The following is a 12,684-nucleotide window of genomic DNA, read 5'->3' on the forward strand; positions in this document are numbered from 1 at the left end:
AATTGGAGGATTTTTTGTTGTTTTGCACACCGGAACGCGTCCTTCTCGAGTGCATTGACTCCTTGGCTCGTTCTCCCCGTCTCTGTCGTGCGACTGCTTGATAAATGTGTTTATCAGACTCAAAATCTCGACTTAACTGCGTTTATCAGTGTTGAAATCGAGACGCTCTCTCATTGTGCTATCGTCCTGCAAAAAAAAAAAAAACAACTCGCGAATGTAAACGATGCTCTTTAAATTTATTATCGTTTTAATGTTGTAACCTTGTCGACTACCTTAAGTATTATGTTTCTTCGTCTGAGCTTTTGAATGCTTTAAGGGTTTCAGACATTCGCAGAGATGGACACTAAGATAGAAATATATTTATAGTATGAGCAAATTGAGCACTAAAAGTAACAAACTTTCACTAGATGCATATATTTCAATTTCCCATAAACAACGCACTTTATTAGCTTCACTTGGTTGGTCATTATTCTACGGTTCCCGGAAGAATGCACTGAATAATTGCGCATTTTCAAAGGCGCTCAAGAAGAACTTACGCAATAAAATTCTACAAAAAAGGGCTAGCACCCTCGGATAACATACAAATACCCCTTGATGCTTTTTTGTGGAGTTCTATTGCGTTAGATCTTCTTCAGCATCTTTCAAAGTTTGGATGTCTAGAGTGCGGCTCTTTTGAGTGCATTTATCCGATCACCATTATTCTACATGCTGATAAGTTACTTAATGATTATTATACCTGCTGGATTCTATTCAGTATTTTTATTCTATAAGCCAGAAATAATAACCTAAACTCAAGTAGCAATTTTTATATGGAGCAAAGTTATATAATTATGAAAAATTGTATTTTATTATAGATAAAGTGAATTGCCCGAATTCGATCGGGCAAAAGTTAAACTATTTCATAAAATTTTGTAGTGTACGGTTATGTTATCATTAGACAGTATACCAAATTAGGTGGTTCTAAATAGGATACTGTAGATTTGCATATCGGACAAATGTACTTATTCAGCACTTCCTCAGGCTCCAACCTCTTCCAAAACTCATATATAACATATGTAGTCTTATGTAAGTTCCATGGTATATCAAGTTCGGTGGTTATAAATAGAAACAAGTAGATTTTCATAGCGGGTACACAAATACAGTAGAACCTCGATTATCCGGACTAATTGGGGATGAAGGTAGTCTGGATAATCGAAAAAATCACAATTGACAATGAAAGACGTGTACATTCAGTATAAATATTTTTTATTTGTCTAAATTTACATACATATTAATAACATGAAGATCAATATAAAATTTTTCTCTATTAAGAAATTCAATTATGGATTGTTTCTTAAAGTTAGCTGTTCTTTTTGAAGCTGCCAAATCGCGAATACTTTTCACACAATAATGGACCAGATTTTTTCATAACCTTACGCTCTGAGCTTCCATATATCTTCTGACATTAAAGAATCAGTATACTTCATAGTTTTTTCATTTTTTTTTTATATCCGAGATCGTTAACGTCCCAATACCATATTTATTAGATAAAAAACGCCTTAAGACCCCGCTTTTTAAAGTATTCATTTTATCGAATTTGTCTTTTAATGATAATATAACACGCTTTCTTTTCCATATTGGTAATATTAAAAATAAATATTTAAATAGCGGATCAAGTTTTCAAGAAACAAACTTCCTTTGAGTATTGAATTTTGAAGACAACTGACTTATTTCCCCTTCTTATCTTCGAATTTTTATGTTATACATTTCAAAGCAGCAAAATCTTAAAATTTGTGTTTGTTTTTAACAATCCGGATAATCGAGGTTATACCGTTTGTATATACTAGGACAATTTTTGGTTAGCTTCTTTTCTTTGAATACTGTGAATTGGTTTTCATTTCACTTTCATGCAAACTAGGAACAACTAGGACAGGAAGTACAATAGTTTAACCAAGTAGGTGCAAGATTTTATACTTGTATTATTCAAATCAATCAAGAGGGGTAGTCCTGTAAAGGAGGGGAACTCAACAGGACTGGTCTCGACGTAGAATTAATTTGTCGTTGACCCCTGCCAGAGAGGAAGTGCTCCGGCCCTTCTCCCTTTATGTCGTGACACTCTCTGGGACACGTTCGATCGTCTGCTTGCTTTGCTTATATTTATTTTTTTGGGCTTCTCTTTCTCCTGTTTTTTTTTCGTCGTAATTTTACAACCCGATGTCTTTTTCGTTCACGTGTCACGATTTGGTGAAAACATGACTTACGGCTTTGTTACTGCGACGTGCACGAAATTCACAGTTACTTCGTTTTCTTCGTTTCTTTCTACAAATCATAACAAATTTTCTCGTGTATTATCTATCACGTTTTTCGCCTTGTACGGGCGCGGGCATCGTCATCTTTTGTCTTCTCAAAAATCGTAAATGGATTATTGCCGTCATGTGTATTTACATTGTTCTGGCGAAATTGCTATTAAACGCTGATAAGACACTTCCTTTATTTTTAGTATTTTTTTTGCTAATTTCCTTATAGCTCAATTCTCGATTTTTATTATATTTGAACTTCAATCAATAAAGATAACATTCTTCTTCCCAGTTATTGTAGAGTTCAAACATCTCAAACAACATTGAAAGCCAATAACAAAGTTTCACTTCCACCCTCCCCCCCCCCCACTCGTTTTAAATCATCAGAAAGATTATTCAAACGGAGATTGACTTCAGCTAAATTCAATTCCGGTTTATATAGAAAGTTACTCTTACATAACATATGTATGCTCTGCCCAGAAGGATTTTCTCCTTGGATACTTTGGCAAAGGTGTTAGTGAGGTTGAAATGAAGATCATATATAATATAATACATACTAGAATGGTCCCATTTTTTTAAATACATACTCTTCCCGACCTTGTCCTGGATGATGTATCAGTCCAGGGTCCCCGTACCTCCAAAAACTAACTTTTTTTTGTTTAACATTCAGTCGGTAGGTTCTTTTGCTTCTCTGATACAACATTCGAGGCATGAATGTCAATAAATGTATTTCTTATCCTTGGATTGTTTCAATTTTCACAAGTTTTGATCAGCTTCACTGCTAGTTCCATGGCATTCCTACCCGTCAAAAATTTGCGATCTGGGTTTGAACCATTTCTACTCTTTGGATCACTTTGATGCTTTAACAACACACGGGGATTAGCGATCATTGAAGTAACAATGTCTCCGACATGAAGCTACATAGAGGAAATTAATCATTAACGAACTCATGAAAAATTACATAGGAATCGTGTGTCAGATCGGAGCGATGAAAGCTAGGTATCTACCGCTCCCTCACAATTCACTTAACCCTTTGAGTGCTAAATAAACAAAAAGTCAAAACTAGTTCCGTTTACTTCATTGTTGTTAAAATGTAATGCTCACAAATTAAACGCCAAGCCACAATCTAAAATACTCGGCAGTTAGTGATTTCCATCGGGTAATTCTGCTATGGTTATAAATTCAGAAATTCCGGTGTAAACGAGTCTTTATAAACGTTGACAAATTAATGACACAGACTACACGACCCATTTTCAATGCTACCTTTTAGCAGGTAGTATTCTTGTTTACTTTGTACGTGCTCAATATACAACGCCTATCGGCGTTTTGCAGGCCTATGGACTTGTCAGCAAAACGCCGATCGGCGTTAATCAGCATTCAAAGCGTTAAACAATGGTAATTGTTACTTTTTTCACTTTCATTATTATAGTATCATGATTCAGGTACTGCTATGGTAGTTATCATACTGGGAGATGATTGAAATCGTTTTATATTGAGACACCTCAGCAGTCAAATAAAATGATCAAATTCTGTGATTTACTACCGTCCAATTTTGGCTGAAGCTTTCAACGGGGATGATGATGTATAGTGAGAACGTGATATACAGCCGATCACTTTCACGCTTAGGCGCATTTGTTGCGAAAACAACAACAAAAAGAAGACGGAGAAAGGTGAAAATTGCAAATTCGAAGAAGGCACGCCGATCGTGATCTCATCCAGGGACTTTTTTACGGCCATCGAATCTGCAAAAGCACGCGGCTTGCGCTTTTTATTGCCCCGCGGCAGTCACCACATGAAAGAGCCGGGTTTGTGGGGACCCTCAGTCCACGTGTCCATTGTGGTTCCCGTCTGGTTTGGATGTTACCGACCTCTGGAACGAGAGCCAGCCAGGGTTAGATGAACCCGCCAGACGGTTCGCGTGTTCCCGAAATATGCGTGCTGTACGAATTCTCCAACTGTTTTGAAGTCACGCGTCAAAAACTGGCAGACCAGTGGCATTCTGACGCGTCAAGTTCTCCTTCACTTGACTGACATTATGCGTGTGGATTTTGACCCTTTCTCTCCGGCGATGTTCACTTTTACGACTTGCTAAATGACTGGTCTAAACTTGGCTCAACCCTAGATCCCAGTCCAATTGACTTTAATGGATAATTAAAATACAGTCGCGTAAATTTGCTGTCTCGCACTTGATGGTTCCTTGTGGTCCTTTCATAAAATCCCAGTTAAGTATTATTAAATCTATTCTAATTATTTTATTTTATCCATACTTACATACATATTTTATTTTTATATACATAAATATATACCAGGAAGGCTTGACAGGAAGACCCCAATGCAATCTAGTATTGAGTATACCGTATACTCAATACTAGACTGCATTTCCATTTCAAGTTAATTTTATTATATCCGTGCTTAAACGGAAGAGATCGTCAAAAGTGGAACTGAGCGAAGCCGGATAGCACCACTAGTATACATACATATGTATATATAAAAAAATAATATTTGTTAGATTGTTCGCTATGCAAATCCACAGTTTACAATTTGGTATATACTATATCAAGCTCTTTATATTTATGAAAGGCTAGAAGCCTGGGGTCGAAGAACCCCATACAAAAACTCCCGAGAAACGCCGGGCTAAAATAAAATAAAATATGGGGAATCACCAAATTGGACACACACACACACTCTCACAGTAGCCTTAAGGCGAACACACACAGATATATGCAGCACGTGTTTTTTTTATATTAGTTTTGTACATCTAAAAAAGACGCAGGTACGTCTCATCTATGCTATGGCACTTGGGTCAAAAATCACCCCTTCTAGATTTTTCGGTGATATTTTAACCTTGCTTTGACAGTAATCAATAACGATGATTCACATATTTGAAGAAATATAGAAGAAACTTGTCGAAATAATAATATCGTATGAATTAAAACTGACATGAATAGTGGACTTAGTAGATAGAGTAAAGAGATTGAAATGGCAATGGGCGGGCCACGTGGCTAGAAGAATGGACGAAAGGTGGACAAAAGAAGTGCTTGAATGGTACTCGAGAGAATGCAAAAGGGTAAAAGGAAGATTGCAGGGAAGATGGGTAGACGAAATTAGGAAAATGTGTGGGGTGAGATGGATGAGTGTGGCGCAAAACAGAGATGAGCGGAAGCTTGTTGGAGAGGCCTTCATCCAGCGGTAGATGGTGAATGGCTGTAGACGATGATGATAATGATGATGAAACGCCTATAACTTCTTCTTTTTCAGACTATATGTTATAAAATTTGCATTATAGGCTCTCATGTGTATATATTTACTTCAATACAAATACATAGTAGTCATGAAACAATACTTGAAATCAGCGATAGTTCTGTTTTGACTGCTTTCATTCTCATTTCTCTCATATTTTCGATCGCTCAAATTGAACCGGATCGCCGTTCTTCCCTCCCGGCTCTGTTTGTGATTGCTCTTTAAAACTCTCACTGCTCTTTTTCGAGAATGAGAATTGCCCTTCAGTTTAAAGCGCACACAAATTGGTGCTGTCTCGCCTCCGGACACGGCAGATTCGTCTCCATTTCCTTTCACGTCGAAAACGAACGTCACATTTTTCAGAACACAAAGTCCTCGTTATAACGGTAATCTCTTCCGCCACCCATTTACCCACAAGTATTTTAATTGTCTCGTCGATTTGGTGCAGAAGCGGCCGTTTTCGTTATCTCGTGGGACCACCTACCTACCTGTCCGTTGGGTGTGACGTTCAGGTTGACTGAACTGAAAACTGTACTGAAGCGATATTGGAACTGGTCCAAATGTCAGATGACGTCGAACCTCTGCGTAACGCTAAAATTTACTATGCGCGTAAAACAATTACTATGTGTGTATAAAAAATGACCACAACACGGCCACGTCATGGCGATGATTCGCTGCCAGCATCATCTGGCCAAAATCGATACGTCGTTGTCCTAGTGACCGCCTCCAATTTTGACCCAAATAACTCGCGATGATTGTGGCGATCTTTTGCATTAAGTTAAATTTTTAAATTTTTTTTTATTTATACCAGGAAGGCCTAACAGGTAACCCCAATGCTCCTTCCTGGCCAGAAACATCATTTAAATTAAAATTAAAAATTAAATAAAATATGGTTAAATTTGAAAATTTGCAGCATTTTTAAACAATTTAGCAAAATTTGAGATTACTGAAAACTCGAAATTTGCGAGGAAATGGGTAAGGTTGCCAATTTGTTGGAACCGCTTCAATGAAAATCAGATAAATTGGCAAATTCTAATTGCTAACCTTTTTTTGCTCTCTTGCTTTGTAGGTACGTAATAGTGAACCATTTTTGTAGGTAAAAGCAACTTTGCCGCCGATCTCTGTTTATAAGTAGAGGTAGGACCGGAAGCGTGCTTTTCCTAGGAAACAGGGCGTTTTGGGTCTATTTTCCAGGCTACAAAGCACGGCGAACAATGAACAATGAACGGCGCAAACTTGGTCCGCTCTTTATTCATAAGATTGGCTTTTAAATTTAATGATAAAATAAAAGTTTTTGTCGTAACATTATAAGTGATTTAGAAAAAAATAACCAACCAAGGTTGAATGCATAGCGTAGCGAAGCAATGGATAATGATGTTCTTCAATCGCGTCGTGTCGTGGTGCTTCATTTCGTATCGTAAGATGCATCCAAATGAAGACACAAAGTGCGTGCTAATGTGTGTCTCTCCGCGCGCGTTGTATTTCCAAGCGCGCGTTGTGTCTCCGCGCGAATGTTGTATCTCCTTGCGAAGGTTGTGTCTCCGTGCGCCCGTTTTATTTTATTTACATATTAACCACATTGACATTACAAAATACTCGAACGCATCACTGTGACCAGACATAGAAGCATAATACAAATACTATATATAAGAAACTTGACATGTTATGGATGGATACTAATTTTTTTAAAACATATTTAAATAGTGGTGACATAGTGGGTTTTTGCCAATTTGATGGAGAAACCGCTTTATCAATGAAATCAGATAAATTGGCAAACTCAATGATAGGAAACGACCGACTTGGAGTCAAAAATATTCAATTCTGACCATCAGCATTAAGATTATACTCAGAATTCATTCTTTTGAATCGAGGTCTGCTCGCGGGATCAACCACCGAGCCACGCTGCTGGCTTTGTTGTGTCTCTATATACAGAAACAAGGCGTTTCTGTTCCTTAGTCTGGAATTTGGCACACAAGGTGTTACAATTTTCAAACTTGGAATGTGGAATGCTTCAAATTTAGTCAACGTGATATTTACAAGATGCTGCATCCTTCAATTGTGAAGTCGCCTCGATCTTAGATTTGCATGCGTACTTGACGTGTAACGTGCGATTATCTGAAACTGGTACACGGTGACATTTAATTTCGAGTGACAAAACTCTCGGATGATTTACGTCTCGCGACGCGTTCATTATATCTTGATTGATTATTAAAAGCGAACGAAAAAAACTCGTCGCGTGGGAGCCTCGACGACTCAGAGTTGCCTTTTTTTCCCACCTTTTTCCATTTTTTTTGCTGTTGTTTTGGTCGTGCGATCGTTTATCTCGGTCGCTACAATTAATTCGAGTCTTAAAGTGACGCGTCGTTTTTTGGCGAATTGCATTTTTCTCCGGTTGTGTTTTTGTCGTTAGAAGCGAGAGTTTTCGGGCTGACCAGTTCTCGGGTAGGCCTCGAAAGTGATAATTTGTACGCGAAGTGAAATTGTCGCTCGGTCGAAAGTGTTACTGCGTTAAATTTAACGGGGCCGTATTGGGAAATATACAATGTGTATATTTACATACTTGTGGAGAGTCTCGGGTGTGAAATCAAAACGAGGAAAAGTGCTCGTCGTTGACCGATTTCGCAGATAGATTCGTGTCGCGTCCAATTTCAGTGTCAAACTAGGCAATGCTTAGATGAAAGATGTGACAGTTGTGGGTGTAAATCTCTTAGACATTTTGTGCAGTTTAAGTGGCTGTTGAAGATAATAACATAAAATACTGATCAATGACTTTTGGCTGTACCTATAGAAGCGAAACTTGGTATTTTAAGTCGAACCAGCAGCATAATTGGTCACGAGTTTGAGCTGCTGGCCATTTATTGGTTTGTGACTTTATTTCGATCGTTTCCTATCAGTTTCCCAATTTATCTTATTTTCTTTGAAATGGTTACTCATTTCTCGCAATTTTCGAGTTTTCAGCATCTCAAATTTCGCTGATTCGTATAAAATACTGCAAATTTTGTCTAAAATTCGTATAAAATGCGGCGATTTATATAACAAAAAAATGCTGCGAAAATGTATTTGTCATATTTATTTTTCTTTTCTTCTATTTATTTTATTTGTATTTCATGTACTTCTATTTATTTTACTTGTATTTCATGTACCCTTTCTTAATCTTTTTAGCACACCCGTCACTTTGGAGCAATCTGTTAGACGAGTGTGCTTGATTAATTGATGTCTTATAAAAATAAAAAAAAATATGTCTATGATGCTTTGTTAAAATTATTCTGAAATTGTATATCAACATTTGTCATTGGCCAGGAAGGCGCATTAGGGTTTACCTCTTAGGTCTTTCTGGTATATGTGTGGACTAGTGGTTAGCATATTATGCTTTCAAGCAGAGTGGTCACGGTTCGATTCCCACTAGTAGCTGTTAGCCAGACCTTGGTTTGTGACTCCAGGTCGATTGACAGTTTGCCAATTTTTTTCTGATTTTCATTGAAACGGTCCTTGTAAAATTGACACATCCTCTCTTATTTCTCTTGCAAATCTCAAGATATTCAGCGTCTTGAGGTTCGACAATTTCTATAATAATATGCTACAAAAATTTCTCCATAGATGTCGATGTGAATGATGTTTGTATGCATTCGCATTGTATAAAGATGCTTGTATTGCGAGCGATCTGTAAAGGCGAGTTGACATGTTCGATTGAAATAAAATAAAATGTATCTAAAAATAAAGTAAGTGCCTATGACGAGCTCACTCGAGTGGTCAGTAAAGTGGAGTGGATGAAAACATTGAAACAGATAAAATAATGTATAAGACAAGTGGAGTGGTTTCCAAGAGTGCTTATAAAGGATGCAAGGATGAGTAGTTGATGTCAATAGTACAGAAGAATTTGAACAAAGTCAGCTTCATTTAATAGTGTCAGTTGTTTCGTATTATGGTCTAAGCATTAAAACCTTGAAGTTATCGTAAAGATCAAATATTCTGAATATCTTTCCAAGAATGACATTTCTGTTACGAAACATTGCACATCTACTGTTCTGCTTTCATTGACGTTGAGTGGGGTAGTGGAAAGGCATCCCTCTCCGATCTATTCACTTCCTCCTACCCCTTCTGATTTTAAAGCTGAAACATTGCTCGAAACTAAAATGGAACTCCCTCTTTTCCTCCTTGAGAATTACTTTATGTGTATGTAAATTTTAGTGCTAGATCCATAACTAATGATCACATTTCTTTTCCTCCGTGCCCAAATCTCAGAAGTAACTAGTTCTTAACCCTTTGGCTGCTACGAGGTTTTTCAATGTCCAAGCGAAAAATGCTAACATTTGTAATTATTTTGAAAAAAATCAATATAATATTTTTTTTTACATACTTACTTCGCCGAACACTCGTAATTTTTATAATACTTTATATACATTTTTAAGAAGCAGTCGTGGACTCGTGCTCTCTCTTTCTGTCTTGCTTTTACATGCGTGCGTGCGAAAGAGATACCTACATATATACACTAAATAAGTTTTGACGATTGTTTTCCGAGGCTTTATTCTTTTCAATAATCTATTTTTAGATATCGATGTATCCTTACAACATGCGATATATTCGAAACAGTTAGCGGTCTCTCTTTCTTTCTTTCTTGGTTTTAATTGTGTACGTATGAGCGAGACACACAAGGATGCGAAGTTTCTAATAATCAAATAATTTTTCAACATGTATCATAAACATTTTGTATGCATTTCAGTTGCATTTGATTGATTGCATGAATTCGTGACGTCTCGTGACCTATATAATTGAAAGCGGATTTCTATTGTTTTTTGCCATTTATTTTAACTCTGCAAAATGATATCGGACAGTGAAAGTGATGAAAGCGAAATAATAGCTCCTCGACAAATCAGCAGCTCTACTGATTCTGAAAATGAATTTATCGATAATAATCAATTCCCAAGTAATAACTCCTTATATGACATTGACAACGAACCCGAAATTTACTTTGATGATGAACCCGAAATTGAAGAGCTTTTATTTAAAAAATTGATAAATATTTATAAAGCTTGATTGAAAAATAAATATAAATACGTATATAAAAAAAATGTTTCGTGCCACTGATGCGCTGGTGGCTCAAAGAAAGTATCAAAATACGACAATTAATGACGTCAACAACGATCGTCGTAGCAATCTTCGCCGATTTCAAAACAACGATTTATCGTTGTTGTAGCAGTCAAAGGGTTAAGACGATCTTCTATTCTTCACTACTGGTCTAGCAATTGATGATCGAATAGAATATGACACATTTTCAAGACCTTTCCAATAGTATTACTCAGATTGTAACACTACGACTGATGTTATTCTTGTGGGTAACAAGTACACGCAGTTTTAACACAAGGGAAAGGAGACCACGTCATGAAACATAAGACCCAAGTATTGGATATCTACAATTAATTATATTCTTCTGTGCCGGCTCTGACAGATATACGCACTCGTGTCGTTCTCACGCAGTGCAAACAAAACTTCTTCTTCCGATGATTTTTTAACGTCCGGTCTTTCGTCCCACTTTTAGACGCTAATCTGCCTCGGATCGATTTTTTTTAACCATTATCGCATGACTCGCGATTTCTATCCGTCGAATCTAGAATGCTTTTGTTAAGCGATATCCATAATGCGTACATAGTGGAACGACGACTTCCCAGCTCGCGGCAATCTCCAGACTTGACGTTGTATTCCTCTTTTGCCCGGTTTGACCCTTTCTGACCCACGGTCAATTGTTCTCGCGTATTGTTACGATCGATGCCAGCCTGCTATATGTATGCATATTCTGCTTTTCTACTATTGTTTCTCGTTTTGTTCTTATTGGGTGCTTGTCTCGACACTCCTTCAGCTCGATGCCCCATAACCGGTAGCCCGGGCTTTGTGATTTGCCTATCGATGATATTATGAACTCATTTCAGCTCGGTTTATTATATATCTAAACTAAGACTAAATTGGGTAACGCAGCTTGTCACTGAGTCGATACCAGTTGACTAAATTGTATAAGGAAAGGGGGATACAGACCAAGAAAATTTTATACTATTTATTTGTAAATAATAGCATCAAATACAGTAGCGACTCGTGGAAAATGCTTTTGCATATACATATGAACATATACGTCTATAGTTTCATCATAAAAAAACGGTTTTGTTAAGGGTGATGCAGTACCTCAGTCCCTATGCATGAGCCGCGCCCTGTCAAGGGTTAATCTATTTACTACTATATTTAAAAATAAATAAATATACAATGTACGTAATTCTTATCCCAGTCCAAAGACGGAATTATAGTCTGCACGGTCGATCGTAGAGTTTTTATTTCGTAGTGTTTTCACTATTAAAGATAGATTGCACAACTTTATTTGGACAAACCTTTGCAAGTTAATGAATTATTTTTTAAAATGACATTTTTTAATCATATTTAAAATATGTATTGTTGCGTAGGAGTGGGTTGAGGGTTGCAGATGATAGGACAAAGTTGGATCACAGCATTCGTTCTACGCCTTGCTCGAGTGTTCAGTCCACTTTGTGTCCCTCCTTTTATTTATTTATTTTTTTAAGTTTGGACCACTGTGGCATTACAGGAATCCCAAAAAGATCAAAATTCCACTCATACATTACACACAACTATAAAAATAAGGATGAGCGCAGGCTACCAGACAGATGGGTTAAAATAATCTCCGATAATAATTTATTTATTATTTATTTATTAATAGTTTTGGACCATTGTGGCATTACAGGAATAACCTAATGCGCCACAATGGCCTACAAATAATAATCCAACATAATCTGTTCAAAGTAACTTAGCAACTTTTAAAGCTGGCAGGCGAGTGTTCGGACATGCAGTAATCCGAACAGGCCTGGCATTCCCAATAAACGTTATTTCCCACAAATTTAGAATAACATAGAAATTTTATTCACGACAACGTTCCATTCTATATTGGTCTAGAATTCCTACGTTATAATATATGTATATAATCCATATTTTAAGTCTTTGAAAGGCATGATACCTACTTCATACTAGTCTGTCATCGATTTCTATAATATATTCCCTTAAGAAAAACATCTACTACTTACTACCTACTACTTATTTACTTTCTACTATGAAGTTTACAGATGGTAAATCATATAGATAAATTGTACAACTAGTTGAAAGACCAATCGTATTT

General features: G+C 36.8%; 1 protein-coding gene across 3 annotated transcripts in view; it reads left to right on the forward strand.

The window, feature by feature from the left end:
* Drak (Death-associated protein kinase related) overlaps positions 1–12,684 on the forward strand; it is a 207,423-nt gene that overhangs the window by 151,422 nt on the left and 43,317 nt on the right. The window lies entirely within an intron of this gene.

Source organism: Arctopsyche grandis, chromosome 11 (genome assembly GCF_051622035.1).
Source record: "Arctopsyche grandis isolate Sample6627 chromosome 11, ASM5162203v2, whole genome shotgun sequence".
Taxonomy (NCBI): Eukaryota; Metazoa; Arthropoda; class Insecta; order Trichoptera; family Hydropsychidae; genus Arctopsyche; species Arctopsyche grandis.